Below are 6,000 nucleotides of genomic sequence, written 5' to 3'. Positions count from 1 at the left end.
AGGGTGTGTGATTACTAAGTTAGTCCACTGATTTGTTTTGCATAGTTCTGGGTATGGATGGTATGGGAAAGCCCATCGTGGGTGTGAAAGATACCACCCAAAAGGCCGTTAGCATGAAAGGGATGAAAGGGAGAGGCTTCTGCCTCCCTGCTGGCTGCCTTCTGTCTGCCATGAACTGTTTCTCCAGTGTGATGTCCCGTTTCCTTGCTACCTTGTTTTGGAGCTGGGCTACCATGGACTGAAACCACTACAAACTGTGAGCTTCAATACATCTTTTCTCCTTTAATTTTGGGGTTGGATATTTTGTCTCAGCATGAGCAAAGTAACTAAGACAAGTACTGACTCTTCTATGTCCTGCATGTCTGGAAGCATTGTTGCAGAGAAATTCAGATTCCTAAGTATTCAATTGTATGTGATTCATAATTATGTGATTAATCAGGGTTAACATACACAATTCCTATGTAGATTTTCTGTTTAAGGCTAAGAGACTTTATTATCATAAATCCTACAATGGTTTTCAGATTCATTAGCTTTTACTACTAAATGTGAAAACACAGGGCAATATAAAATCCATGATCATTGCCTTCCATAAGAGGTATGCCTAGAGATCTGCTGTTAAACAGTAGATACCATAACAATGGCAGGGTCATCTTTAAGTTTTTCAGGTTTAAGAGAACAGCTACCACAAGTCTGCAGTCTAGAGACCAACTGTATTGACTTCACAATGATAGATGAAATTATTAATGTGCTTTCACGTCTTTGTTTTCTCTCCAAATCCATATTATCTAGGAATAATTAAAAAATTTAATCCCAATGTTCATAAATTTTGTGTTCCGCCTCTCAAGTACTTTGCATATAAGCAAATTTTGAACGCCGTATTAACACAGATTATGTAAACAACTATTCGTTTTTTTCTGAGTTTCCATTTATTTTATGTATCATAAGGGTTTCCTCAAATTTCACACATTACCATGAAGTGGAATCCCCTGGTGAGTTTGGCGAAGTGGTGGGACTGCTGGATTCCATGAGAAGTTTGACTTATTCATCAGGGGTGAGGTAGAGAAGACCGGGACCTCCACATGGTTTTGGGAAAGGCTTTCCCTCTGCTCCTGGTTCTCCTGTCTTTTTAATTTCCCAGGTGTAAAACATGTGAAAGTTATTTTCTCTTATTGTCTTTCTCTATCTTCTTTAAAATATATTTTATTTAAAAATTCATTTTCATTTCCAACTCAAATTAAGCATTTGTATTAAATGAAGGAAATCAAAGAGACATTTCCTTTCCTGAAAATATTGAGGGCTAATTTATTTTGAATAATTTACTTTCAAAATCAAGAACATATTCCTTAAAGCATAATTTTAATTTTTCTGAATCCACACAATATAAGACAAATCAATTACAGAGAAAACCACCAGTCTCATTTGTTGCCAGCAAAACAAATATAAAAAAAGATAGATTTAGGCATCTACCCCTCTACTATCAATATGAAAATGTAAAATAACTACTTATAACCCATTCACAAAAATCAGACAAAATGACCAAAAATGAACTGGAAAAACTCTCCAAAATGATGAATTTAGCAAATGGTTTTGTCGACATTTAGATACTAAATTGTTATATTAGCAAATAGTCAGAGGACAGCTAAAATCTAATTTTCAAGGAAACATAATCCAATACAAAGAAACCCAGGCAATTTCAGAATATTAAAGTGAAATTAGACATGGAGGAGTGAAGGAGAAAAGAATAAAAATGCAGAAGTCATTCAATGAAACAAAAAGCAAGTGACTCATGGGAAAACATCTGATGGTTGAAGGATCCACAAGTTTCTAACCATATGACCAAATGCATCAGGCTTATTTTTACTTATTTATTTATTTATTTTTTGAGACATTGACTCATGGGAAAACATCTGATGGTTGAAGGATCCACAAGTTTCTAACCATATGACCAAATGCATCAGGCTTATTTTTACTTATTTATTTATTTAGGTTTTTTGAGACAGGGTCTCACTATGTAGTTGAGACTGACCTGGAACTCACTGTGTAGCCCAGGCTGGTCTCGAACTCGCAGTGATCCTCCTGCCTCAGCCTCCCGAGTGCTGGGATTATAGGCATGTGCTGCCATGGCCGCTAGACTTATTTTTAAATTAATTTTATTCACTCACATAGAGAACCTGTACATACTATATCTTGATTCTTCTTTATTCCCCTTTCCCTCTCCTCCCCTCAACCCCTCTTCCCTGCCTTATTTGCAAAAGTTTTGTTTCCAATTTTTCATTCTTTTCTCATTTTTTCTTTCATTTCCTTTTTCTCCTTCCCCTGTCCCGTTCTCCTTTCTATTTAACAATTTCTTTCCATTTCCCAATATCTATTGTACATTTTGGCCCTTATTTACCCTTTTGGTTTCTCACACCACAGAAACTGTGTGATGTTTGTACACACGTGTCCAGTTTATTTCGGTTGCCAGCATTGACTCAGGTGCATCCAGTTACCTAAAAGGGTCTCGTTTACCCTTCTTCACGGTACAGTAGTACCCCATCATTCTACTCCACCAAAGACTTACATTTAATGACCAAATTCAGTCATGTAGCTGGATACAAAGTTAAAACTCAAAAATCAATAGGATTTCTGTACACAAAATGAAAACTTAGAGAGCAGTTAGAGAAGCTACACCTTTCACAATGGCACCAAAACATGAAATCCGTAGGAATCAATCTAACAAAGAAAGCAAAAGATCTTTAAATGGAAGACTACAGAACTCTGAAAAAAGAGATCAAAAAGTATATCAGAAAATGGAAAGATAATCCCTGGCTCAGGTGTAGGAACAAACAACGTAGTGAAAATGGTCATACCCCCAAAATTGTGATATAGATTTAATGCAATCACAATCAAAATACCATTAGCGTATCTCACAGAACTAGAGAAAACACTCCTTAAACTTATTTGAAACCAGAATAGACCTAGCTAGCAGAAACAATTCTGAGCAATAAAGGCAAGTCATGGGGAAATCACAGTCTCTGACTTGAGATTATGCTATAAAACTATGGTGATAAAAACAGCATTCAACTGGCAAAAAAAAAGGCATGATAATCAATGCAACAAACTAGAAAATGTGGAAACAACTCCAATACATTCAGCCAGCTTTGACAAATGGGCCCAACATGTTCACTTGAAGAAAGAAGAAAACCTCTTTAATAAATGAAAAAATAGAAAAACTGGCTTTCTACATGCCAAAGACTAAAGCTAGACCCATGTCATGATACACTGAAGTAAAATCATAGATCAAGATTAACTATGAAAACAAAACAAAATCTTCAGGAAAAGACAATAGGTACAACTTTTGAGGACATAGATTTAGGCAAAGTCTTCATGAACTAAACCCCAAGCACACAGAAAATAGTACAAAAAAATCAACAACTGGGTCTTCATCTTATTGAAAAGCTTTTGCACAGCAAAGGAAATCATCAACATTGAAAAGATAACCTACAGAATGAGGAAAAATTTTAGCCTGTGTATTCCTCAGACAAAGAACTAATATCTAGATCATATAAAGAATAAAAAATAACACAATGGACAGTTAAAGGAATTAGTAAAGGGAAGTTTATAAGCCACCAGATTTCAGTGTAGATTTCGTCTTTATTAAATGAACTCAAAAGGAGATGTCAAGTTAAAGCTTGAACGCAAGAGCTTTCCATTGTTATTCTGCATCGAGTTATTGCTGTTTACATTCCTTTGCTGAGCCTATGTCTTCATGAGCTTCTTAGCAGGTGGATGTTGAAGGCTTCTGCTTCATCACCAAGGCAGAATCGGAGACCATCCAGGAGGGCAAGTGACTCGTCTGCTTTCTTCTCTCTTCTTCCATGAGTCTATCTACTGCCTCGTCTTGATTTATAAGCAAAACATGAAAACCTACAAAGTGAGTGTTCTGTGGTTTATCTAGAAATAATACAGAAAATATTGCTGTTATTTTTGGAGAAGAAACATTTGCACAGTTTCCTTTGATCCAAATAAAATGCGTATTTTGGATTAAAAAAATAGAAGCAAAGAGAAAAATACTGGATCCTCATAATTTAGAGACCGAATTAAAAAATGAGCATCTGAGATTAACACACACTTCTCTGGTGAAGAAGTACAATTCGCAACCAAATATATGAAACAACGTTCAACATCAAGGGTCCTTCAAGAGATGAAAATAAAAACAATGCTGAGATTCCGTCTACTCCAGAAAAAATGGCTGCTACCAGGAAATCAACAAATTCTGGCAGGGTCTCAGGGAAAATGGAACCCTTCTCCCCTTTTTTCCTCATTGAGTTTATGGGTACATTCTAGGTAGACAGTACGGTTTCATTCATCACTGGGATCCTGTACCTCTACATGACAGGTCTTGGTTCTCATTTTTTCCCCTTGTCCCTGCCCTCCCTTCACCCCTCCTCCCTTCCTATTATTCTCCACTTTGGAGGCCCGTGCAGACCGGGGCAGCCACGGTGAAACCAGTGTGGAGACTCCTCAAACCGCTAAGATTAGAGGTCCCATCTGAGCAGCTGTCCCCCTCCTCAGTATCTTCCCCCAAATTAAAAGCTTCGTGCCACAGCGATATGTGTTCATAGCAGCTCAATATATAGCAGATATATCTTTGAAATAACCTAATGACTATCGACTGATGAGCAGGTACAAAAGATGTGCTTTTTAAATACGATGGGATACTGCTCTGCAGTGGAGAAAGGTAAAACAGAGCCATTTCCGGGTAAATGCATACCCCGTGAGACTGTACGCTTAAGGGAAGTAATCAGGCGCACTGGTGGTTGCCTCTGGTGCGAGAACCAGAAAATAGAAACAAGGACCAATCTGTGCCATAGAAATTGTGAAACAGGAAAAAAATTATTCAAAAGGAAAGCGGAACGAAGGAGAGGGGAGGGGTTAAGGAAGGAAGAGAAAAGAAAAAATGTGAAAAGAAGTGTGAAATGTAAACAAACCCTTGTACATAAGGAGGAAACGGGCTGATGAGAGGGAGGCGGGCGGGAAGACGGACTCAAGATGGATCACGCACAAGTACAGTTTCCCCACATTGGATGCGCTCACGGTGTATATCTGTATGATAGCAATCAAATTCATTTTAAAAACAGAGGACGACTACAGAAGAATGAAGGGCAAGATGTATCCTTTCATGGGTAGGAAATCTCACCACCGCAAACTAAAATCTTCTCCACCAGATTAAAGTGTACTTTTGCTACTGGACTTCTGAAATTCAGAGTTTTTCTTTCAGCACATAATCACCCAATTCTAGAAATCTATAGTCCATATATTGAAGAAATTCTGCCACAGTAGCCTCAGGAATGCAGCAAAATGTAAATGTAGGAAAAAAACCTCAAAATGTGTAAAAATATATAAAATAATTCAGAAATTCAAGAAGGCAAAAGTTAATATCTAAATTGAGCATACATAATAATACAGGCTGCAGAGGTAATGAAATAATTCAGAATAAAACGAGTTAAAATGTCATTAGTGACAGGGTACTAGAGGAAGTGGGATGGGTAGGGGAAAGGAAATAAGGGAAAAGAAAAATATGAGGAAAGGAGAAAAATGGAAAAAATGTCTGTAAATAGGGAAGGGTGAAGAGGGAGGGCAGCGGTATAGGGAAAAAATGAGAACCAAGATCTGTCATGTAAAGGTACAAGATCCCAGTGATGAATGTGACTGTGCTGTGTACCTGAAATGTACCAATAAACTCAATGAGAAAAGATATTGTGTTCATTTGGTTTGCTTCATGAAAGCAGACCACAATCTGGATGTTATAAAAACTCAGGAAATCAAGAAAGTATCTGTTTTCTTTGTATTTAAAATTAAATTTATTGGTACATTTTAGATATACATTATGACAACATCCATCATACAGAATTTGTGTCTGTATGTGATATATGTTGATCCCCCAATGCTGATTTCTGCCTTATTCGTGACAGTTGTCAGTGTATCCTCATGTAGGTGAAGGCCAAGGCAACTCTCTCT

Source organism: Fukomys damarensis, unplaced genomic scaffold (assembly GCF_012274545.1).
Source record: "Fukomys damarensis isolate Sample0158 unplaced genomic scaffold, DMR_v1.0_HiC HiC_scaffold_37, whole genome shotgun sequence".
Taxonomy (NCBI): Eukaryota; Metazoa; Chordata; class Mammalia; order Rodentia; family Bathyergidae; genus Fukomys; species Fukomys damarensis.
The sequence above is the reverse complement of the archived record's forward strand: the minus strand, read 5'-3'. Positions refer to the sequence as shown.